Source organism: Melanostigma gelatinosum (genome assembly GCF_949748355.1).
Source record: "Melanostigma gelatinosum genome assembly, chromosome: 2".
In the NCBI taxonomy this organism is placed as follows: domain Eukaryota; kingdom Metazoa; phylum Chordata; class Actinopteri; order Perciformes; family Zoarcidae; genus Melanostigma; species Melanostigma gelatinosum.
The window spans coordinates 17,114,453-17,141,073 of NC_136635.1; the positions used below are offsets into that span (position 1 = coordinate 17,114,453).

The following is a 26,621-nucleotide window of genomic DNA, read 5'->3' on the forward strand; positions in this document are numbered from 1 at the left end:
TGAACATTACCCTAGTGAGAGCTTCAAAATGTTTAGTGCTTGTTTAGTTATCACTAAATAGCTTTTAGAAAGTATTGCTGTGTTTGTGCATTTCAATGAAAACTGTTTTACCATTTTAACAGGCCGTGGGTTTTTTTCCCCTCAAAAGCACAGCTTAATGTTGTATGGATCTCAGGGGTTGAGTTAGTGTGGCAAACCCACTACTGAGCATGCTTGTCGACAGGTTGACCCGGCCATGCAATTGGCTGAGCAGCATCTGAGTACAAGAGTACTACTGCATACTAATGTTGTGTTTTAAGGGTACTCTGTATACTGATGGGTTTCTGTCTGTGGCAAAATGGCTTCACAATGGAACCAACAGCAAGTATGTGTTTGCAGGTAATATCTCTACCACCGAAAGACAAAGCCAGAGCCACAAAGTAGGAGGACGAGTGGCTACAACAGCCGGCAGACAGCCGGTGGATCTCACAGGGTGTGGTGACTAAATATCCCAGAAAAATGAAAGACATTCCCGGGACAAACAAGCAAAGTGCTGGTTATGCCCAGAGAGCAGACAGCAGGGAGAAACAGCAGAGCAACAGAGCGGGCCATGGGTTTCAACATGGAGACTGGAACCTTATGTCAGCACGGTTCAACACACAAGGGGTCTGAGACAAAAAGGTCTGCAAAGGCAAAGTCTCTCTCACTGGTTTCTCTGCTTGGTGCTGGTAGCATTACATTTACCGCCCATCCCCCACCCCCAAAAAAAAAAACACCCACTCCGCTCCCTTCCTTCTACTCTGGAGAGAGACTTGCAGGTTGGAAGAGGAGGGCCAGGAGGACGAGATGGCGTGGGAAGGGTTAAGTCTAAACAGATCCATCTGCTTCCTCGTCTGTCCTCCTGGCTGACTGCTGGCACCAGGCCAGCTCTTACACAGCCTGCAGCCTGACGCAAAGCATAACAACAGACACACAACTGGACTGCACACATAAAAATAATGCTGACAGGTCTGAGTATTTTCGCAAAGCTTTTTTTCATATATGAAGAGGGAAAGGATTTCCAGATGGCCCTCAACAAGACACTCCTGCCCTAGGCCAAAAGACCTGGCTCATACATTTATGTGAATGTTTGAGAATGTCTTTGACATTTCACGACAATCATACTGAACAAGAGGAAAGGGATCCCAACATAATCCTTTTCAATGTCTACATTTACAGAAGTATTGTTTTACGAAACAACGATTACCGCTGACTAGCCAGAGTTTACATGAGTTAGTTAATACTTACACTCCGATGAACAAGATTACACCAGTTTGATTTGATGCAAAAAGGCAGAACATTATGGCACGTTCTGGCAAATTAATAAACAGCTGACATCAGCAACCTGTGCAGTCACAGCGCTACATCCAGCTTGTATTGCATTAGTATAAGCAAAAGGACGATGTGATTAACATAATGTTACGTCTGTTCATAAACGGACTAACGGAGCCACTAGTGTCTGACCGGCCGTGTGCAATTTACTGCCGATTACAGGCCGGCAACATGGAGGAGATCACATTTAGTTTGGCTTAATATGGTACGGATCTGGATTTTTATACTTAATTCAGATATGTTCACACCGATAATGACATTACACAACATACTTATTGTTTGCAGTGTTTACATAACATTTGAAATAACTGCAGAATTGGTTGTCTCTGATCATACTCACATTGAGAATGTTTGAGGCAAAACCTACTACATTGGTGTGTCAATACTTGTCCCCACTAGTTTGACCTACACCTGTGCTACTAAAACAAACGAGAGTGAGGAGGCCACAATGTGCGATACAAGCTTGGTAGAGCTATTTCAGAGACGGGCCTTCAATGGAATGGATATTCATGCCTCGACACATCCGTGCATAACTGGACAGCTGCAGGGAATCAAAGGCAAGAGAATAAAAGGGAGGCGACAACTGTGTGCACACACACCTAGATTAAGAGAGTGTGTTGTCACCGAGAGGAGAGGTTGTCTGCTGAAGGAACACCTGGGTGTGGGGAGAGGCCAAAGTTGTTCTGCCTTTTGTATCTAAACAACACTACAAAGATACCGCTAACGCAGAGGGATTCGTTCAGGCCGCTGTGAGGTGTGAGTGACTATGAGAGAGAGAGAGAGAGACAGAGAGAGAGACAGACAGAGCGAGAGAAACAGAGAGCGAAAGACAGAGAGAAAGAGAAAGACAGAGAGAAAGAGACATTTACAGTATGTCAGACAACAAGGTGAGCCCATCCCAGGAGAGGTGTTGGCTTTCTAACAGAGTACAGCTACTTGAAACCAAGGTCACCGCTGTGTGGCTATGAGAGGGGGAGTCCGGCCACACAGGGACAGCTGGGCCACATGGCCTCTGTAGAAGTTTGGATGTGCTCGCTGAATGAAACTGTGCATCTGTATGTGCGTGCCTTCAAATGGATGCAATTCAGATCACTGGCAGAAAATAACACATGAATGAATGACTGAATGGACATGTCCACGCCCATTCAGGACTTTCCTGAAACCAGACGCCTTTGACAAACAAATCCGCCCAGTATCACCGCTATTACGGCTAGAAACTTGTAGCGCAGCAATCGCTAGCTGCGTCATTCAGCCTTTAGCAGCCCTTTGCATGGTTTTGACTGCCTTCCTGTAAAAAGAGGCATATTGACTAGCATCGCGCTCTTACAGTTTAAGATTAGCGCAGTTTCCTGTAGAAACTCGACACGGTCAGACATATGGTTAGGTTTAGCGATTCAGACTAGCTGCTAATCCAGGCTGATCTCCTACACACTCCTGTGTAGACATATAAGACTACCGTACTTTCCGGACTATAAGCCGCTACTTTCCCCCCCACGCTTTGAGACTGCGGCTCATACACCGGTGCAGCTTATATACCGATTTTTTCGTAGCTTTGCGCCACCAACACATTTAACATAAATATTGTAATGTTCCACTTACGAGTCGGACACAGGGTTTATTCACAGAAATCGTCGCTCTTATTGCCGAGCAACTCCCTCGAACATTATCCGTACAAAATTAAGCAGCGTGTCTTCTCATTAGAATCTAAAAGCAACGAGGCAATAACTGTTGCTCATAACTCTGAATAGCTGTTGTGCTAGCAGCAACTGGCCAAGCCAGTTAGCCGTAAATGCTATTCAGAGCTACGTAGACACGCTGCTTCGTTTTACTTCTTCCATTTGGTAGCCTTGAGAGCCCTTAGTCTGTAATGTAAGTATGTCTGTATGAAGCATGAAAAGATGTATGCTATGAAGATATATTATATTCGCTAATGCTAATCGCGCTTAGCATTTCCCCATTGGCGGCAATGTTAAAATTAGCTTAGAAGGACATGTAATGATGTTCAGAGAAGAAGACAACTTTAGTACTGTTAAAAGCATCTTGTCGTTCAACGGGGACACCTGCGGCTTATAGCCCGGTGCTGCTTATCTATGAAAAAAATTCCTATATATATATATATTCCTATATATACAGCAGTTTGTGTTGCTTTGTAATATTTTTTTTGAGATATTTTTAGTTTTGAGATGCCAAGCTGTTAACTTTACAAAAATATATAGCTTAAACAAAAAATGCTACTATAATTCTAGATAGTCACTATTTTGATTATATGCGTCGCATGACATAAACACCCACGGTACAAATATCCATCTATACTAGTGAACTCTGTTCACAGATCTTTGACAGTGCGTGTCCTTGCTGGTGTAATTGAAAACATCCAAAGGGGCCGTATGAGGGCTGCTGGATGAACAAACAAAACGTAACTGTGTAAGGAGGGCGGGCTTCTTCAATGTTATCTTATCCCCCCCCCCCCACCCCCACCTTGGACAAGGGCCTAGCAGCTCTAAAATTAGCCGTCACATCTAAACACAGTCTGTGGTGTAGCAGCTACTCTTTGATGGGAACTTGGCTCATGGCTGACGCACTGAAAGCACACTCGAGCCCATCTCAAAATACAGAGATGAAGCCAAGATAGTATACCACTGCAAACTAGAGACACAGTCCTCCACCGTCTCCGTTCTTACATTGGAAGCATTCGGATGAAGTGACATTGAAGTCGCTCACTAGTCGATTAAACAATATATTATAGGAAATTTCATCAATTTCAATGGAATACTAACGTAATGATATGAAATGTCATCTTTTTCAATCAATATGAAATGAGCGATTTCAAGTAAACGTTGTTCAAACATAATAAAGTAGGGCACGTAGGTAGAGTAGTGGTGTAAGGCGCATACCAAATACCACAACGACAACAACTAACATCCATTATTAATACAATCCATATAATTTTCTAAGTGATTTGCGTGCCGTTTATGATAACATAATGACATCACCCAATCTGTATTTTATTACTAATTAAAGCCACTGAAAATCTAGAGGGGCCACAACAATATTCATATATATATTCAACAATAACATATATATATATACACACACACACACACACACATATATAGAAGTGATGTTTAAGATGAATTAGAATTGCATGTAAAGAAGGGAACAGATATGACTCAATGGTCATATCTGGGACAGACTGGGACACCAAGCAGGCTAACAGAAATTCCAGCAGATGATGGAATAAGTAGATAGTAGAATACATGTTCATTGAGCACCAACATAATAAAGCCGGTCTGAATCAATACAAGCATCAGGTGCAGATCCTGTTGCAGCGTGTGTGTTTTAACATGTACTTAAGCTTGAAGAGCAACCGTGACCTCCCAAGAAGAGCGGGAAGAGAAACCTTGATGAAAGCAAACCAACATCCTGTGCAGAGATATTACAATATTTTAGTATTCAGAAAAGAGTACTTGTTTAATTGATGTGGGTTATCCACAAACTTTAGTTAGTTTACTTCTTTATCATTTCACTACACAAGTCCTTTTTGTCATCTCTCAGCAGAAAAACAAACCCCCCCCAACTCCTCAGAGGGACAATGCAGAAATAAAGAACAAGCCTTGGACTCAACGCTGCAAGATGTTGTACATAAAGCTGCTATTTATCTTTTTCACTCTCACGCCTACAGGTTACTTCTACTCGCTCAGAGTGCTAACTGGTCTCAACCTCCATTACACAGAGCACACTGGCCTCCCACTCCCACCCTACTAACAGTGGCAGAATGCCAGGTTGGGAAGTGTGTGTGTGTGTGTGTGTGGTCGAACTGCACGGGACAATAGCGATAAAAACACACAGAATTAGGTAAAACTCACAAACCATCTCCCGACCCGTCAACCTTGAGAAATATCATGCAGACCTCTAACACTCCTGAAATGAACTTCAACTAGGGCCGCACAACCGACATTCTACCTAGGGCTCTACCTAGACTGTAGGTAATTAATGGGAAACACTGGATTAGTCACGGCAAATTAGAACTATGACAGTTCTCCTTTTGTATTAAGCCGCAAAAAATGTTGATAGCATGATGTGTTTTAGTTGATTTGCACACATCGCACGATGTGACTGTTGAGCGTGCGCGCATCTAATGCTGAAACGCCCAAACGCTATCCTTCTGGGTCACCACTGGACTGCTGATGTGGAGCAGGCAGTAATGCATGGGTCTGCCTCGTACTGCATACCCTTGATTCCCACCTCCCTGGAAACTGTACGACCTATGGCAGACCTCAAATTCCTCTTGCCTAAGAAGTGAGCTCCCTTCCATTCAGCTCGCTATTAGCGTATTTCTCTGCACTCCATGCCACAGTGCCTCGCCTGTTCCCTGCAAACAGACTCCTTCTATACGGCATCGGTGTACAGCCTGCCTGAGGGGGAGGAGGAGGAGCATTAGAGGGGAGGAAGAAGGGAAGGCTGGGAAAACAAAGCCTCTATAGTCGTCTCTCTCCAGCCGGGCCGAGCCGAGCTAACGGGGGCGAGTTATGCAATGTGACTGGCAGGGCCCACTTCCCTCTTCAGAGCTGCTGCACACACACACTAATCCCCAGTGAGGAACAAGCCCCGCTTTGGAGGAAGAGGAGCAGATAGAAGGGGAGCTGTGAGGGAACCAGTGGAGAAGGTGTGATTACAAGAATTTCAGCATTTCATCTGCACCAAATCGAACACACAGACGCCTCCCGTCTCTCAGCTGAAAGATAACAGTCAGGATGATATTAGCACTGCTGGTGGCTGGCTTCAGCATAGAGAGGATATTTGTAACAGGTATATGAAAAAGGTGCTTATAGTTCACACAAGGCCTGAGCGCATAAGTGTAGTTCCACACACACACCACTGCTAAACTATACTTTAATACCATTTATAATAATTAACAGAACAAACATGGTTGGCACATTTGAGTGCAGACACTCTTTCCTAGTGTGGTAGGGCCTCTGTGTTCAGTCGCTTTATAAAAACGTAATGCTTATTATGCAACATCTTCTGCTCTACAATCGCGTTCAAACGTCTCTGCAGTAGAGCATGGAGCGACCCACGAGTCAAAAGGGCCTCTAATCACTAATCACCACTAATGTCTACGACGTCAGTACATTACAGAAGCTCTATATACTCACACGCTCATACCGGAGCAGAGCATCGTCAAACCCACATGAAACCCAGAGAGGGAGCAGGTTATGATAGTGATGAGGCTTAATGACGCTTGAGAGGACGTGGCAAAAAGACCTTTCACACGGTGAACGGCAAACACAGAGCGAAGAAAAGGACAAGTGATTCCTAACCGTGTAGGCCAGGTGGAGGATTTAAAGCGGTTAAAAATAAAAGTCTGATTCTGATTTACTTAGCTACTTGCCTGGAAACCATGTGACTGGCATCACATGAGGAGAGGGAGGGGGAAAGTGTTTGTGTGTGTGTGTGTCAAGCCCCCATAGGAACACGCACACACAGCATGTACTCCACTCCTGGCACCACAATAAGCTTTGTGATCAGTTTCCTTGGTTTCCACTGACAGTAAGCAGATACAGGCAGCTCGGAGAGGTAAACAGTAGCAGCTCTTTCTGGTGCACAGCCACAGGCACACACTCAAGAGTGGTGGGTGGGAGGAGGCAAGAGAGACGAGCCAGTGCTGCAGCTGTTGTTTAGAGCTCAATGTAAATAACTTGATCCTCCTAATATTTGTACGTTTCGTCATCAGATCAATCTTTACAGTTGCACCTTTTCTCCGTACATGCATGTACATCTGCGCTAAATGCGCTGGCAGTAGTTACGAGGTGTAGGTGGTTCAGTTAGGGCTGCATGGTGTGCAAAAGTGTCTCATTTGTAAAAATCAAGTTACAGAGTGCAAAAATAAAAAGGTTATTCCAAGTGAAATAACCTGTTTGCGTTATTTAGATGATAGCTGGCTATGTTGGCCACTGTGAATCATGATGGTCCCGTAGACTGACGTTAATATTCACAGTCCGCGAACCAAACACAGATTAATGGGTATGTCGGGACTGATGTCTTGTCTCGAAAAAAAAGTGCCAATGAATTAGTCAGGAGACTTTTTGTTTTGTTCCTCCTGCGCAGGTGATAATTAAAGAGGGTGCAACATACCCACATACATGCACGATGACGCCCTTGCATGTGGTGCAGATATAGGGCGACAGAAATATAGGTGTGTGACGTTTTAGTCATTTTGCCTAAAGAATAAAGCCACGGTCCAGTTCTATAACTCTGTTGCTCCATTGTTGAATGTGGAAGACATTTAAGTTCCCAGGATGCATTTCCTGATCTATAAATCCTGTCAGGGGCATAGGCAGTCCAGGCACTAAGTACTGCGGCGCTTATTCTTTTGTATGTATCGTAACCTTCAAGACTCAAGTGCCTCTGCAGTGAATGCAATCCATGATTGCAACCTTCCAGTAAAAGCTAGGCAGCGCGTTTGTTGACAGAAGTGTGAACAACCATGTCCTTCATCAAGGTGTGGTTTGTATACAATGCCAGAAGTTTGATCGGTGTGAACTTTTTCTTTTGTGACATTAGGATGTCCAATAAAAAGCAGTTATTCACACATCTGCATTCAGGCTGTACACTGCCGCCACAGCTGTGGCCACTCAAAAACTATTTATGTATTTCTGAAGTGATACCTATCATTTGTATACATCAGTTGTTTTGGTTTAAGCCGAGCACGTTATTTTACCATTATCATATTTCCAGAGAAACAGGAAATAGTTTGGATGTTTATTCCCGGGATTAAACCCTATTCTGCACTACAGAAGCAGTGACCTACTTTTCACTGTCTCTGAGACACACACACACACTCTGACAAAGGGACAGGAAAGCAGAGGTTAGGCATGCACTAAGACCCATTCTTAATACATGCATTCCAGTGAATAGTGTTCATTGCTGCTGTGCTTTCACCTTGCCTGTTGGTACACGCAATCCTGCACACACAACCTCCTGCGTGACTGTCAAAGGGAAGAACCTGATGCTTGTAGTATGTAAGCACAGATGTGTACAAGTATACTCAAGCGCAGACAAGTATACTCAAGCGCAGACAGTCTAAACTTAAGAACTTATCAAAATATCACGTGTCCCATGGCTGACACGAACATAAACTCAATTTCACAATTGAGACTTAAGAGGAGACAATATTACATATAAGGAAAAATCATGTATGATTGAAAATGTAATCAAATGAAGGACGATGAAAAGAACAACGTTCTGCAGTTGCTTTGTGAAGAATATCCACACACCACAATGTACTTATAAGTATATAAATGTATGACAGCCCAAACTGCAAAGCTAAAAACTTAAAAATATTTTCAAGCGACAAGTGCTTTACTAATAGTGTATCAATGAAAGTGGCCTTCAAATTAGTATCAACTTATGGTTATACAAGTTCAAAAAGATATAATTTGTCAACATACCGATTCCATGGCTGTGGAAGAATGTCAGTGGGCTAAAATCCAACGAGAAAAACACCTGTCGTCTGAGTCCACAGAATCCTGAAAAACAAGATGAAAACAAGGCAAGCGTTAGTTACTAGAACAGCTTCACATTGCTTACAATGGACGGGTATTGGAGGCGATGCAGAGGGTCGTGTTTCTCCTTTCTCCCTGGCCAGCTGAGAAAGGCCTACGGAACAACAGGACACACAGACATGCATTTGGGCCCCTTTTTGTTTCCTCGACCCGCCATTGAACACACCAACCCTAGTCTTTGTCTAAAACAAGTAGAGCTGTGAACCTTCACTGGCCTTAGGATTCAATCGCGCATGGCTACTTTTCCAACAATGAATACAAGAGAAATCTGAACTCCCTGATTATTTACAAAGTGCTTTACAAAATCCGAGTACAGCAGTCTATAATATAAAAAGGCGGCTTATTTTCTATACCAGTACTTGTGACCCACCTCAAAAGATAAACATTACAAAAACAAAACATAGATCCTACTGCAGTGCATTACAAGTCTGCTGCAATCTACAGAGATATGGTTTTCACACAGCGGCTCTCAGGCAGGGCAGCGACACTGCATACATAGCCTAGCAGCTATCAGACGGTAGCTAGTTAGTTACATTTCCTTACTCTACTCCACACTAACTCGGTTTAAGTCCCAGCATCAGAACACCACCACGTTTGAATTTCAGCCTGCATGCAACATTGTTGACAACAGCGCAGTTAATATTGATAGTGAAAACAACAAGCTAGCGGAGTGCCATCTCAGCGCCGCACATCAAGGGGTGTGTACAAGCTCCGCCCTCGGTGAAACAATCAGAGGAGATGAGCGAGAAAGAGGAAGGAAAGAGAAACATAGAAAAACACGATTTAAGACTGAAATTGAACTAACTCCAGATTATTCTGTCACTGCATCGATGCAGAGTTGTCTGCGTCGCGATGCATGTTAGAATCGAGAAAGTTCCACCCCTCGAAAAATAGCCCAGCTCTGTACCCAGTCCCTGTGCTCGAATGTGGATATGATGCATCATAAACCTGTATTTGTCCTGAACCATATATACACTGATCTAAACATTCTAAACAGATTTAACAACATTCGATTCAACCCTAATACAGACTGGATTTTGTGGTACGTGGCAAAGACATGGAAACACATAACTAAGAGACGGCAACAAGCTGATTAGTATTAAAAAGCTACAGGTATAACCACAGTCAAATAGGTCCAATTCGAAAAACTTCCACAACTTCCATAAAATGCACCAACACAGTAGTCCTCAAGTCACCATTCTTCAAAGTCTCAAGATCAAAGAAATAATAAAAAGACATGAAGACATTTTTGGGATGTGACAGCATGGCCAGAATCACAATCAACACATTCAGCAAAAAGAGAAAGAAAGATGGGAACCGATAGTGTTGCGTTATTTGTTCAAGAGATAGCTTTTACGAATAAAACAGAAGAAGGCGGCATAATATCAACAATTTGAAGGTGACATAATATCAACAAGTTAAAATGTGTCATGCATTTATGGAAGCGAGCTCCCCACCTCTCATTCCCCTTCTCTCAGTCTTGAAGTAAAAGTGCCATGTCATGGGGTATTTAACAGTAGCTTTGAGTATTATCTGGAATTAAATCACATAGAGCCTCTATGTGATTTTCTGTTTGCTGCTGCCTTTAATTGAACCACATTCAATTCATATATTAATCAATTTCCTGCATTTCTGCATTTTACAACTGCATTTTATTTCTTGCACTGTTTTTTAATGTTTTAATGACCGTTCTTAATTGTTTTTAAACCTCCTTTTCTTTTGCCTTATGTTTTGATGCTTTTGATGGTTTTATGTGAAGCACTTTGAATTACCTTGTTGTTGAAATGTGCTATACAAATAAACTTGCCTTGCCTATGTAAACCAGTGATCTATCTGAGCTAGGGCTGGGCGATAAATCGATTTAATCGATTAATTCGAATGTGTGCTTTAAGGCGATGTGTTTTATTGAAAATCGAGAAAATCGCCCCCACCCCTCCCCCCCGTTGGGTTCCCGTAGTAGAGTGCGCGCGCATTGTTTACAAACTAAAACAATGGCGGCCAGCAGCTTCACTGCTGGCCGCCGCCGCCGCCACCTCACAACAACAACCCAGCATTTTGGAGACATTCACCAACTGTACTCCGCATGAGAAGAAGAGTGCCCGGTGGAAAGCCATCACGGATGCAGTCGCGATGTATATCGCAAAAGATATGGTGCCCATATACACCGTGGAAAAGCCGGGGTTTATTCACCGTCTCAAAGCTTTGGACCCCAGGTACGTGCTACCAAGCCGTAAACATTTTTCTGACGTTGCCTTGCCTCGGCTGTACAATAGTACACGCCAAAGGATCTCTGCGGAGCTGGAGGGGATGTCATTCTACTCCGCAACAACTGACCTGTGGTCCAGCAGGTTGACCCAGACACCGATCCACTTGACTGGTGGAAGCGTCACCAACTTAACTTTCCAAGGCTAAGTACTTTAGCAAAGAAATACCTCTCTGTGCCAGCTACAAGTGCCCCCTCTGAGAGGCTTTTCAGTGTGTGGGGGGGCATTGTTACATGCCACCGTGCATGCCTGAAGCCAGAGGTAGTAGATAAGGCTTGTCTTCCTGGCAAATAATATTTAGAAAAAACATGCACTACTGTTTAATACTGTTGGTTATGTTGTGAATGCACTTGATTTTGTTTACATGCACTTATTTACTGTGCAAAATATGTTATGTTGATGTTAGATCAGATGTTGCACTTTTGAAAATGTGAATGTTAAAGGGTCATATACATTTTATTTCATGCTGTGTTTGTATCAGTGTATTCAGTTAGAAAAGCTTACTGTAAAAAGTTACATTTGCACAGTTGTTTACAATGGAAGGCTACTATTTAATGCCATTTAATGTTATGTTTAATTTAATTTTATATTTAAATGATTCAGGCAAACAAAAGAGTGACCAAATACTTTTTGTATACTACAGGCACCTTTCTACAATGTTCAGGTTTTGTTTGCACTTTATTTTTATCAACCTACTTGGGAAAATCATCACAAAATAAAAGAAAAAATTGTTTTCAACAGCTTCTGTCATCTGCAAAAAATTTTGGGGGAAAAAAATCGATTTAAATCGTGAATCGGATTTTTTGTAAAAAAATCGGAGATTTTTTTTTTAGGCCATATCGCCCAGCCCTAATCTGAGCCCAGTTGTTTGAAAAGCGTCCAATCCGCGCCGATTAATCTGTCAAACCCATTACCGGACGAATATTAGACGAATATTGCATAAGGTGTCCACATTGTCTGATGTTGATTGAAAAAAACACTCGTGTGTGGATCAAGTGTCTCCAGTTGATTTAGAATATGCCGTTTGTGTCATATGAACTAGTGCAGAAAACATGTCTGTTCAGAACTGGTGCAATGTTTGGCCTGGGCTTGGGTGCCAAGTAAAAAGGGCCCCAAACAGCTATAGTACTGTTGATAACATGTCACATGATTAAGTTTGAATATGTTTAATGAAAGTAAGTAACCACTCCGGTCCATAGATTCCATCTTTGTTCCTTCATGCCAGGGTTGTACAACTCTGGATCACTGGTTACGTTTCTCCAAAGGTTGATTTGGTTTCAACTTCTCGGCCCACACCGCCGCATCTTAGATGCAGAGTCCACATTCAAACGACTGGTGTTCTCGCTGCAACACCTGATATGGTGTGAATGCAGAATAAGTAGCCAAATGAAGCATAAGACAACCTAACCGAACCAGCTAAAGCCCGGTTCCTAACCTTCCTGGCTGGCTGGCCTTCACCAAGTTGCCTCCCAACGATGACATAAAAGACTGAGGATCAGGATTTAGGAGGCAGGACATAGGGGGGAATTTAACCCAGATTTTAACCCACATATGTCCCACCAATCTGGTGGGATCAGGTTCTACCCTTTAAGGCATAACAAGAGGACCTTACAAGTGCCTGTGATATTCGTTTTACCCCAATAAAAGTGCTTATTTATTATTTGTCATTGTTCATTTATAGCTCTGCTACAGGATAATATCAAACAGGACCTGAATGGAGGGTTTTACAGGACCAAGAACAAAGGCTGATCGTACAGACAGGGTGGCAGTTGGGTATTCGGGACAGGATTAAGGCCAGCCCTCAATGGGACGGCCTAAGTGGTAAGAAGGATGTCTGTTAGATGTGTATTTGTCTTTGCACTGGAGTGGAACCTGTGGGGCTTTCCCAGCGGGAAGCACAGGATTGACGGATTGTAATAATCCAGAGAGGAAGCAGAACACTAACCTCCCAACAGAGTTTTGGATACAGAATACAGACAATCCCCCTTGATGATCACCTGCATAAACTGCCAAGTAATACACTTTTAAAACAACTGTTAACTAGAAAAAGCATGGAAACACCAACAAACGTAACACTGAGAGCAAATCCAGAAACTTCTACCAAGGTTGGTCTGTACATTTCACTATTTCTGAACATACAGATATGCTAGCTAGTTGAAAGAAGAAAAATATCAACAGTCCGTATTTTTAAATTTGAAACAGTTGTTGTCAACGTTGACAACGACTGTCTGCAAGTGAAAAAGGAGCCGTTTTGAGCATGAAAACGGATCATCTATTGTTTCATTTAGTGATAATGTCAAAGGTTTAACAAGCCTCTTAACAGTTGCAAATAGTAGCACACTGCATTTAAACAGTAGAACAAAACTGACACATCGCACTTGATATTTTGGTTTGACTATATAGCACTCTTCAGGGGAACAAAAACACAACATACGAAACACATTCCTCTGCCCACACAAACTGAGATGCCACAGATAACATTACTGAAAGCCTCGGTATACGTCGTACTTTGCCCAGTTAAGTGTTTACCAGTGTTTACCAAAGTGCCGACATCTGAAACCGGGGGTCTGTGCCTGACCATTTCTGCAACTCTATGAAACAGCCAATCCTACATTTACACCCACTGTGAAGCTGAGAAAGGAGCTGGGGTTTGAACATCTCTCTTTACATTCTTAACAGAACAATGTGTCACTTTTCATGCAAACAAATAATTGCAATAGTATGAATGTCTTCCAGGAGAAGCTGAAACTGTGCGGCATTACCCCCGTATTTAAAACTATATTGCCAATTAATTCATGAACAAAATAAACAGGGATTTGGAGAATTATTACTGTTATTTGACGTACAAAACATACAATAAATATGATCTCCTCAAAGCTACCAGACTCCAGTCAGACAACAATAATGTCACCTCGCTACTCTTCGTAAAACACGCTTCACTCAAAATGGACAGAAACAATATAAAACTCATCTGTCAACGGTCTGCTAGTCTTCCCACTGTTCCAACAATCACAAACTCTGGTTTGAGTTTGACCGAGCGGCTGAATAAGTAACTGATAACTAGAAAAGGTGCACCCGTCAGGGGTGTCTGAAACGGCCGCTGCTGTGGTGTATGATTGAACAAATACATTCCACAATTGTCTAACCCAAAGTCCAGACACAATGGGCAGCAGGGTGAAATCAGGAGAATCAGAATGCGCCACATGTAGCACACAAACACTGTCGAGTAGAGGTGGGCAGTAGAATGGTTTCAACACCATCACCGGCGTGACATTCTGCCACAACATGGGTTCTGCAATACAGACTTTACCATGAGACTAGGGCAAGGCAAGTTTATTTGTATAGCACATTTCAACAACAAGGTAATTCAAAGTGCTTCACATGAAACCATTAAAAGCATAAAGGCAAAAGTAAAGGAGATTTAAAACATACATTGAAACAATAATCGATGTCTCCCTGAGACATTACGCTGCACGCAATCAACCATACACTACCGCAATTCTGCAATTACTCGAACACAAACCACGTCTGGAAAAGATCTCTGCCGATCTGCGTTTTATAGTGTACGCCTTGCACGAACTCGGTCCTGGAGGAAATGGCGATATATTGTGCAGTCCTTTTAAAACCATTAAAAGCATCAAAACATAAGGCAAAAGAAAAGGAGATTTAACAGCAATTAAGAACAGTGTAGGAAATAAAATACAGTAGTAAAATGCAGAAATGCAGGAAATTGATTAATATATTAATTGAATGTGGTTCAATTAAAGGCAGCAGCAAACAGAAAAGTCTTCAATCTTGATTTAAATGAGCTGAGGGTCTCAGCAGACCTGCAGCTTTCTGGGACTTTGTTCCAGATATGTGGAGCAGAAAAACTGAACGCTGCTTCTCCATGTTTAGTTCTGACTCTGGGAACAGATAGTAGACCGGTCCCAGACGACCTGAGGGGTCGGGATGGTTCATAAGGTAGCAGCAGATCAGAGATGTATTTTGGCCCTAAACCATTCAGTGCTTTGTAAACCAACAGCAGGATTTTAAAGTCAATTCTTTGTTGGACAGGAAACCAGGGCGACACCATACCAGAGGAACTACATTACTCCCAGTTTATAGCGTCTATGCTTACATACAGGCTTTCACCATTAGGTGTTTCATTTTGGCAGCCATGTTAACAGTTTAGAGCAGCCGCACAGCCTGCGTGAGCAGTGCGGCTGCAACTTGTACACACAACAGCATTACTGCTGCAACAGATGATTTTCATAGTCTTGTTTTGATGAGCGGACAAAAGCCGAGCCGCTCCACTCATGATCCGTGTGTCTTAAGATGTAAAATGTTATGTTGTCTGCTTCTTTAAAAGGTGTGAATTATTTTCAGTGTAATACGATTTTGGCTGTGGGGAAAGGAGGTGAGATAACTTTGAAATTATAAAACAGTAACCGTGTGAAAAACTATAAATATTAGGTAATATCACCAACCCACACTGCTGACCGGCACAAAAACATCTTCAATCAGACCAAGTCACTAGAAAGACAAAAGAACGCATGTACATGTACACAAACCAGCACATATAAATAAAATATATTCTACATAAACAATGAAATATATGTGCTCACCACTATGGAAGTGGAGTGAATGAACAGGTCAGAGGTGAAAGGTCAAACTCCTACCCAAAGTAAGGCTTCATTTAACCAAGCCTAGTCAAAAGCACTGCCTCCACACTGTGTGGAGCCAAGGCCAAACATTCAACATTATCGTGCATAATAATTACAGCAAATTTCTAGCTCCGCATCACCATGACAACATGGCTGCATATTTAATTCCTCTGCATGTTTACCGAACATGTTCCCGTTATCTAACAGCTGAAATATCAGCAGTGCATTTTAGAGCGCTTAACTGAGCTTTAAAACAATAGAAGAGAGACTGCCGGTTCCATGTGCGCGACCAGTGGTGACACATGACGTGCGTGCGCGCGTGCGTGCAAAAGAAGGAGCCATTCCCTGGGTGCTGTGGGATTAAGGAGGAGACAGTGGTTCTGATGCTGGCTTCAGGACACTGGCTTCTTTTGTCCTGCTCTTCTGTCATATGGCATCAGATTACAAGAAGAGCTTCCATTTCAACAAACTGGTATCACTGCTGCTACTATATATGAAATATCTGCACCATATCTGGACCCCCCCCACCCCCCACCCCAGGGCAATAGAGCACCTCTCCAGTCAGTCATGCGTCTGTGCGGTCCTATCAGAGACCAGATCAGAAGCAGCTGAAAGGAGACCTGCAACAACAGCGCTGACCTCTGTCTGATTTCATAACGCGTGTCACAGGCTCTGTACGTATCATGCAGGGAGACTCATCCACGCTCACACCACAGTCTTTGCAGCAAGAGTAGATCATCTCTAACAAAATTCACAAGCTGGCCGAATGCTGTGTAGTTCATGTGCAGGACACAGTATAAGCATAGGATTGGAAATGCTGGCACAGAATCTCAGCAAGACAGAAACTAACACGCAGTGCTGCTGGGATTGGTGAAATAAAGCATCTATAGAGCCAAACGCAGCCTGCTAACAGACCTCTGGAACATTACATTAGCTTAAAGTTGTGTCCTTTGCTGTCCAGTCGATAGCAATGTGGTAAAAAAAAGAAGTTAGGTCATATCTATCAAAATGAGTCCCGGGTTGGGTTTGGACCAACTTAGACATGTATTGATTTAAATGATCTCTGTCGACAGAGAAGAAACACGCAGGGACGTGTAACATTCAACGCTATTAAAGGCCGATAAATTTCAGATGAACTTTGATGACCAACTACCCAACCAGTCAAATAGAGAAAAACAAATATATAACTATATCATGAGTTTACACTGATTCATTTCACTGTAACAAAGCTCCCGGTGTAAAAGGCCTTCACACTACGTGTTAGCACTGTACCCTCCATCAGCCTAATAGTATCCGTCACTGGAGAGCTCAGTGATGGTTCGTGCTATGATGGCGATGAGGAACCGACCTTTATATTTAGTCTGAGCACTAAACCAAACAATAGGAAGCAACAGCAGCTCAATACAAACGCCTGGGTTCGGCCGGCAGTGTGTCAAAGCATCAGTTATCGGAGCTTATTGTCGTATCTTCACTAATTAGATTCAGTCATCTGCTCGTCTGTGCTCAAACACCGGAGGGGATATCTGACACCGGAGGGTGTGGGGGAGACCGCTGGGGGAGGAGAGAGAAAAACACTACACCTCTCCTCTTCAAAAAACGTCTACATTATTGATATCGCCTGGCTTCTGTAGGGAGGGACCGCAGCACAGCGATCCAGCATGAGCTACCAACACAGACCTGGCAGCTCGATCTGAAGACCAAACACACCGGTGCAACGAGGCGTCGTGAAAAGCTAATGCAGAGGCGATGATGAGCAGGGAGTTAGGAAAACAATCGGTATAGATAAAGATAAAAAGGTGAGTCTGTGGGATGGCTGGATAGCAGCTGAGCCACAAACCAGCTAAATAAAAGCCCGGTATTAAATGGAGGCCAAGACGTGATGGGTGGGAGGAGGAGGAGAAGGGATGAGAAGGCAGCAGCACTCGTGACACAGTTAGCGACAGCGCTCGTTTGTCTGGCTCACTCGCTCAGCTCCTCTAGCTATGAATCTTCTGCTGTTGTCAAGGTAACAAGCTCTCTGGACCTGGGGAAAAAAAAAGAAATCTCTCATCACATTCAAAAGATGTCTTTTGAAATGCTGGCCTCAACCTGAGAAGTGTTCTCTATATACAGCCTGCGCCATTTAAACATTCCCCGTACATAACTCTCTGATGTCGCTGGAATTCAAAAGAAGGATAACAATAACAGCAAATATAGAGTTCAGTCTCCTCACAGATTTCCCTTTTAGGACAACCAATTATTGGAATTGTGTTCATTTGACCCTCTATTGCTGTGTTTGAGATCCATGTATATTGAGCTTCTTTTCTGCTCTTTCAAATCGTATGATTATATACATTGTGCCTTAACAAGTAGCAGTTACAGCAGTGTTATTACAGCAGCAACGGCCAGAACTGCAGAATAGACAAAACATGAGAATGCAGAGGGCTTTGGACGTATCAACACACTGATGTTTAGTTAAATCAGGTCGGGATATGCTAAGTCACATCCTCGGCCAAACTATAAGCCAATATGTGTCTCAATACGTAAATCGAGTAGTCTATATTTAATGTATTGCATATACTATCAAAGATAATGATGCTGCCCATCACAAATCAGAGCCCAAGGCGTCTGCCAGTCAAAAACCCAAAGTGTATTCATCAAATTACAATTATATGAAAATAACAGGAGCAAGAAAAATCCTCAATTCAGAAGCAGTGTATGTATTTTGATTCTTGACATAAATTAAGTTTTTTTTAAGACTTATACTCCACAATATGCCACCGTCCTATTTTACAGCATAGAAATATATGAGTCAGAAAAGCAACGGTTCTTTTCAGACACATCCCAGATACATTCTCTATGCTTCAACGCATTGTTGGCGCGTATCAATGAAAAGTACATGCTAGCATACGCGTTATTGTGTGTTAGTGGTTATAGAAGTGTCATTTATAGTGCTGATAGATTGCTGCAGGACAATGTATGTTATGGTAGATTCAATGAGTAGTACAGTTTCATTAAATCATTTTGCAACTAAAAATTGATCGACTGTCGATCAAAGCCAGCCGGTTTTTAGCAGAGAGGCCATGACTGGTGACCAGCCGGTCAGTTTCATATTTAGTTTTTATTAGGGTCACATGTATTTATAGTTTTATGTCGGCACAGACAGTAACGCCTCAGCCAAACATACACACACACGTCGTTGGTGTGGAGGTTCTTTAGCAGCAGTGAAAAAGACAAAGCTTGCAATTTTATCACAACTGCAAGTCCAAAACTAGCCGTGAAGGAACAAACCTTAAAACATGTGGTACAACTAAGTTATACACTTATTATATTGTAATGCATTCTCAGAGTACTCGCAGTGAGCAGCGCCTCTGCCCACAGCACAGGGTCTTTGACTTGATGACGCGTTCAAGCTCTACTCAGTAAACAAAAGTATTGAGTGAAGACTGATTATGCTGCTATTGTGATGTGTTTAAATGCAATCTTGGAAAAAAATTGCTTTTGGTGAAAAACTTTAAAAAGATAGTTGCTTGAATGAGATGCTTTCTCTAATCTCCAATACCAACATTCGAAAATCTGAATCGAGAGAAATCTCAATTAGCGGGTCAGAACAAAATTGCTTCTCGGTGAATCTCTAACTCTGTGTTTTTAACAATGCCACAGTGCACTATACAGTTCGTGAAGGCCAGCCAGCCTATTCACTCGCACTGTGATTTTCTATCATTCATTCAGCCACACACACACACACACACACACACACACACACACACACACACACACACACACACACACACACACACACACACACACACACACACACACACACACACACACACACACACACACACACACACACACACACACACACCATTTTCTGTTGCCATGGTTGCAGTGAAAGACAGAGCTCTTTGAATATATTGGGAATGGAGGCGTAGCAGCACATGGTACACTATGGACATAAACATCACTGAACACATCGACTGTGCTGCTTCTGAACGCCTGCGGCCATCCGTTCACCCACACAGCTCTCAGCCAGCTAGGAAGAAGCCATTTAATAAATATCTAGAGCTGATACGCATCCCGAGTCCTGTGTTCAGCTACAAAGCCAGATATCCACATAAGGATGTGAAACTCAGATCTTCAGCAATGCAACTTCTGTGTTCTTCAAAATACTACATTCAATTCAATGTATTTAATATAGCCAATGTATAGCAATAGATCCCATGTGTACAGAATGAACATGACAGAGTCACTACGCAGAGTATGGAACACATTCAATGCTTATTATGAATCTTCAACATGCCTCTTCACAATGTGGAGCAAACATTGTTATTACCAGCCAGTATGGATCCACGGTGTAGGTGAGACAGCTTGCTGCATGAGCGAGTGAAACTACTGCAAAGCACAAGGAGTGGGGGAAATGCCACAGGCAGTCTGTGGTTGTGCGTGTATACCAATACAACAACCACTGTTTCATAAAAAAACACTATCGTAGGCAGAGTGTACATGAGCGACTACTGCTGACACCAATGAGGGCTGTATACCATAAACACACCGTGCATGTTATTTTTCTCTCACTCTGAGGAGGGGAGGAACAAAAAAAGAACAGAAAAAGGAAACTACCGTACTTTTTGGACTATAAGCCGCTACTTTTTACCCCACGCTTTGAGGCGTCTGCTTATAGTCTGGTGCGCTTTATATACAGATTTTTCCGTAGCTTTTCTCCGCCACAACAACAACCGCAACTTCCGGTTCCGGTCTAACAGCAGCAAGCCAGTTAGCCGTAAATGCTATTCAGAGCTATGAGCAGAGAAGATCAGCTTTTTCTCAAGTCTGCCAGTGGATCCTAACAGCTCGGAACAGTGTGACAGAATCCACCTTCACCAACGGGTTCTGAAAGGTTCTGAAAAGTCTGGGATAGTACGAGATTAAGGGGACAGCGTAATGAGGACGACAACGCAAGCTCAGGGGCGGATTTGCCCCGGTTCATGATGTGGTGTGATCAAGGACCCAAATGCAGACTCATTTTTTCCAGTTTTTTTTTTTTCCAGTTTGTTCTACAAAACTTGTTCAAGAGTTTTTTTGTGTGCGTGTTTTTGAGTGAGAGAAATAAATGTTTTGTATGATCTTAGTTCATGTATAATTGTGTTTACAATGGCTGGTATGATGATGTTGCGTGGACTTTTTTTTGGACTTTTATTTTAATATGTCTGGACTATTTCCGGTGATCATATCATAAGATCATATCTGGAAGATATCTAGAAGATTTGCCACAATTGTGGCCAACAATCGACGAACTATGATCGCTGTATGGCGCCGGCTCACCACGGCGCATATGGCGGATGAATACATAACACACCTGTATTCGCACTGGGCGGAGCCGATCGCACACGGCGGATGAACGCATGCTCGTGATTTGACCCCGGACAGATAAAAGCGTGTCCAGCCACTGTGAGTTTCATTCATTCCACGCATCTCTCCTCGCTCGCCATGGAGAAAACCGGTACACGAAGAAATGCGTATGATGCTGCTTTTAAGTTAAAAGCGATCCGCCTGGCTGTCGAAGAAGGAAATAGAGCTTCTGCACATTCGCTCTGCGTTAATGAATCGATTGAGAGACGCTGGAGACGCCAGGCCGAAGAACTGAGCTGCTGCAAAAAGACGACAAAAGCCTTCAGAGGCAGGAAAAGCAAGCCTGATCTTGAAAACACTCTTGAGGATTGGGTGAACACACAGAGAGCAGACGGTCGAGGTGTTTCCACCGTGCAAATTTGTGCAAGGACCCAAATGCAGACTCCGGACAGCAGAGTTATATTGCAAACCTCAAAAACACGCACACAAAAACACGCATTACGCTGTCCCCTTAATCTAGTACTATCCCAGACTTTCAGAACCCGTTGGTGATGGTGGATTCTGTCACACTGTTCCGCGCTGTTAGGATCCACTGGCAGACTTGAGAAAAAGCTGATCTTCTCATGCAGCGTGTGGACATTGCTCATAGCTCTGAATAGCATTCACGGCTAACTGGCTTGGCAACAACAGCTATTCAGAGCTACGAGCAACAACAGTTACCGGTATTGCCTCATTGCTTTTTGTTTGGTAGCCGTGAGAGACCGCAGAATGTGAGTACACATTAAGAAATCATGCATGTTTTGGTCCAGTACGATTCTACTTTCTGCCCTCACGTCACATGACACAAACATCTACCCGTTAGTGTCCTGGTTGAATCTATGGTAAAGCAAACAAGAGAAAGACCTACAGAGAGTTAGCGAGAGCATTCTCACTCTCAGCATTAAAACACTGGACATGTACTGATGTGCAGCACAAATGTAGAAATAGAAGCGTATCCATTGGTGACACACACACAACTGACTGATATCTAAAATGCACTGGACACACTTAGAAATATGACAGAATTTACCTTTATTGTCAGCAATAAGTAGCCAGCCTCTTGCTACCATACACACAGAAGAATTATCGCAATTACATATCCTGACACTTGTTGCAGTAATAAAATATATCACATCTGCACTCCATTTTGGCCAACACCTTAAGATTAAGCATCAGAATCTACCGGCAGAGAAAACTGCTTGCATCTGGGACAACAGAGAAGGCATGGCTAAGTAAAATATCCTCCAGAACTTTACACAAAATACAGAAAAATAAAAGGTAGAAAAACACCACGGCTGTTGATGTCAGAGGTGCGCACACATAGTGTACTTTGATTTTGGTCGAAGGAGGAAACAAGGCAACCGGTTACATACAACGCCCTGAGCTTCCTGAGGAACCAGGGCTACTGCGTAGAGGGGGAGGAGACCGTCAGAGGGAGAGGGGAGATGGGGGAGGAGACTAGCATGCAAGTGTACTGCATGGGCTCCAATATGGAAAGGTGAGAGGACAGATGTGGAGAGAGAACAGAGGTGTTGGGGGGCGGAAAGAAAGAACAAGTGGAGCGTTAAGCCAAGTGTGTGAGAGAGCAGCATAACACCACAGGGCTGACTTGTGATCTGTCCAAGAATCACAGAGGGCGATATGAAAAAAATGTAATAGACATGTTGCAATTGAGTAGTGTGTGTGTGTGTGTGTGTGTGTGCGCGTGTAGTTGGTCTTACTCTTTTCAAGTCCCTTTGCTCAATCCATCAACCACTCCCAGTATAGCCCCGTATTATTAAATAATTAAAGAGAAGAAACATTCATAATAGAACAGCTGTAGCTTTAAATAGATTTCAATTTTGGACCATTCTGCGAGAGACTGTTCTTTCAAAAAAAATGTGTTGCCACATGGGCCACAAAACAGAGGATTATTAGCAGATCCAACCGGTGGGACACTTAGTGAGGTATGGACCAAAACATAGACACTGACAAATATGGTGTGCATTGAAATGCTGAAGATATTTAAAGTAGAGAAACACCTGATGAAGATACCGATATTGGTCCGATACTGACTCAAATAGCTGGATCGGGTAAATGTGACAACGGGCCGATATGCGTTTGTTACATTTTGTTTTACACAGTTAGACAAACAATGTTTGTGTCAAGCATGAGGCTGCCTTGCACATAAAAGAATGATCACAGTCACGTACACAAAGTGAGACATGCAGCTTATTAACTAAACACTGGTCTGCCCAACACCGGCCGACACCCAAAGCCCGGGTATCGGTACTGAAAAGGTCGGATCAGTGAATCCCTAATTTAAAAGCTTACAGGATCTGTGGCTTTCCCAGACGAAAGAATGGTGGGGCTCTGATATCCAAGACTTGAGAGCTGGCAACAAAAAGGATGCCATTTGAGTGAAGGAAGCAAACCAATTCCTCATGCTGTTTTCATTACACCAATGCTGCTACCTGCCTTACAGGTGTGGTGTTCTGACACCACAGACCATGAATGTAATACTTACTGGCAATTTTTACTATAGCCGTCCTTACTTCACCGCCACACACATCTTCCAACTCGGACTCGATTTCGATCTTAACGACGTATCTGTTTAGTTTTGTAACTGCCTCTTGCATGGTTGCAATGCTATCTGTCCACAGACAGACACTCCACACTGCTTCTGTGGTAGCTCCTGCTACAGTCAGTGTCTCCAGGACCAGCGATGATGACAGACGAGCACAGGATGAAAACACACACACACACAAACACACCACAGCTGGTAACAGGTATACACAATGTGGAGCACATGTGCTAAAACATGCAAACACTTTACTTTGATCCTTTTACCGCTTTCCCTTTTCTAAGGAAACTGTACATTCAAACAGTGATTGTGGGTAAAAACTAGCTTTCCATAAGTAATGAGGAGGACTAAAAGGCTGTCCTACATCCATGCCAGAGATTACACTGCTGGCTTCTGTTTCTATAAAAAGATTCACTGCAGGGAGTGTGAGTGACACACGCACACGCACACACACACACACACACCAGTGTATTTATAGGGAAGACGGTTCTGGTATCAAAAGAACTTTAAAGATCAGCATCTGGTTAGCTCTAGTCAACCAATCACAGATCTGTGACTATTCCGAGCCTTGGCAGACAAACACAGTGAAATGCTGGAAAGATTATTGGTAGCTCGAGGCCAACTTAATGGCCTCTGTGTCTTCTATGTTTTTCTGTTCTCCTATTTCCCACTTCTCATTTAGACTGCTTCCTTTCCCGGCAAAACAAAATACTCAGTGAAGTGTTTTCTCGATGCTCGACACGCAGACACAACGTGGACGCACAGGCCTCGGTATGAGGACCAAACACAAGTGGGCCTGTCGCTTTAAGAAGGGCTCTGAGCTGCCACATATTCAGGAGGGAAAGTCCCCGTGCAGGCTGACTGAAGATGATGTGATTTTCCACTCCCTGCTGACTGCTCTGGTTAAACACGCTCGCTAATTCCTACCCCTGCACCAAGAGTTAGGACACTCATTTCACCTTCTCTGTGATTTAGGAGGAATATTCTAGACTGTTTTATAACAAGGTATTCAGGGCTGCAACGTATTATCTGTACTTTTGTTTATTCTGTTGACTATTTTCTTAGGATTAACTGACCAATTGTCAGAAATTTAAAAAAAAAACATGCAAGCGTGAAAAGGCCCAAGTGACTTCCTGTTAGTTTGAGGAAAAATAGGTCAGCTAAAATTGTCCGCACCTTATGTCTTGTCTTTTTGCCTCTTACGTCATTTCTTCAGATTATCTACAAGCTTTTATCTTTTCAAAGATCAAGTAAAGTGATGACCACAAAGTACTGTGTCACAAAGTACGTGCACAAACTGTGCACGTTTACGGGCATAAACCCTGACACACTACGGGTCGTCCCATCTATTCTAAGGCGTGATCTTTTTTTCCACTGGCAGTCTTGTAGTGCGACTACTTCCACAAACTGTCACTCCAGCACACATGAAAACAAAAGCTTTGCTGAATATGAGACGTCCTTGATGAACCCACTTCTAGCCGAATATTAGCTTGGTGCTTAGGTAAGCAGATTGGCTGGTGTGGGTATTTTGCTCAAGGTACAAGTGAAAAGATGAGAAATTAGCAATTAATTCCAGTTAAGCTGAGACACCAGACAGATCAAAGACTTATCAAAAGACAAAATACTGCACAGCTGTGCAAAATAATATGAGACTGTACAATTCTGTAGATCTATGCCATTTATTTCACAAACTTCCACCTGGAACGTAGATTGAAATTTTTTGTCCGGCCAACAAAGTATCTTTGCTAGATGATATTGTGTTGTGGCAAAGATTCAAGGTTTCCATCTGTATTTTGCTGCCAACACAGTAGTCTCATTATAGTTAATGAAGGCTAAGGGTGTTGATGCAGTGCTACTGCCCGTCACAACATGGCTCTAACACATTCCCCAAAACGCCTCTCAATCACCGTCGCATGCACACCTCTGAGAACATCAGAGTTATCCTAGAAAGTTGGATGAACTCATAAAAATGACACACTGGCCTCATTCGTCTGAACCACAGTTTGTGTCTGAAGCCTTTAATGAGTTACAAAACCGGCTTCTTCTACCAGCCAGTAGCAAAATATGACCTCCATTACAGTGAGCCAGGGACAGCAACTTGACACTCCACAACACGTATACAGGCATTATAAATAAGCCCAGATAAAGAATTTGCACAAGTAAATCATCCGTCTGAAGGCAATTACCCACAAAGTATGAAGGCGGCTGAGTACAAAAAAAAGCAGCATCAACAATAGGTCTAACAGGAGTGCGCTGTTAAAACGGACAGTGGGATGAATCACGACCTCTTTATAGCCACCAGCCAAGCTGTAAAGACAGGAAAGAGCTGAGTGGGGAAAACGCATGGACCAGTCAAAAGGGCTGCTTAGATCCTTTGTGTCGAGTATACTGCCCCACAGCATGCTGGAGGGGAAACAAAGTATGGCTGCATGCGTTGGTGAGCTGACGGACCTCATCTCTTTGGTATTTAGGTATGCCTTTGCTTTTCATTCACATCCCGTCCGCACAGGCGCAGAGGCCCGTCTCCCCACAGCCCTCCCCTCCCCCCATCCTGTTGTTGCATTTCAATGTAAATGGCTGGATGAATGGCTGCAGCTGGCCCATCAAAAGGCCACAGCCCCGCTGAAGGGCCTTGGGGATTGAGATTCAGCCAGGCCACCTCTGCCCCTCCCCCACCCAACAACACTTTGTCCTCACAACCCCCCCCGCTGGCTCGGTTTATAGTTTTACGCCCAACATGAAGAGGACGGCTGGGCCAAACAGAGCTTAAAGAACACTGCTGCAGTCACAACACAACAGTAGTCAGGCATGAAGCGATTTCTCAAAGTGGCAATAAATCCCCAGACATGTAATATTTATCTCA

General features: G+C 43.1%; 1 protein-coding gene across 2 annotated transcripts in view; it reads right to left on the reverse strand.

Moving 5' to 3' along the window:
* Window positions 1-26,621, reverse strand: part of ankrd11 (ankyrin repeat domain 11) — a 101,451-nt gene that overhangs the window by 66,826 nt on the left and 8,004 nt on the right. For both annotated transcript variants that reach the window (XM_079288185.1, XM_079288183.1), the window contains exon 2: window positions 8,802-8,879. The gene's annotated coding sequence lies outside the window, so the exon portion shown is untranslated. The remainder of the gene's footprint in view (window positions 1-8,801; window positions 8,880-26,621) is intronic.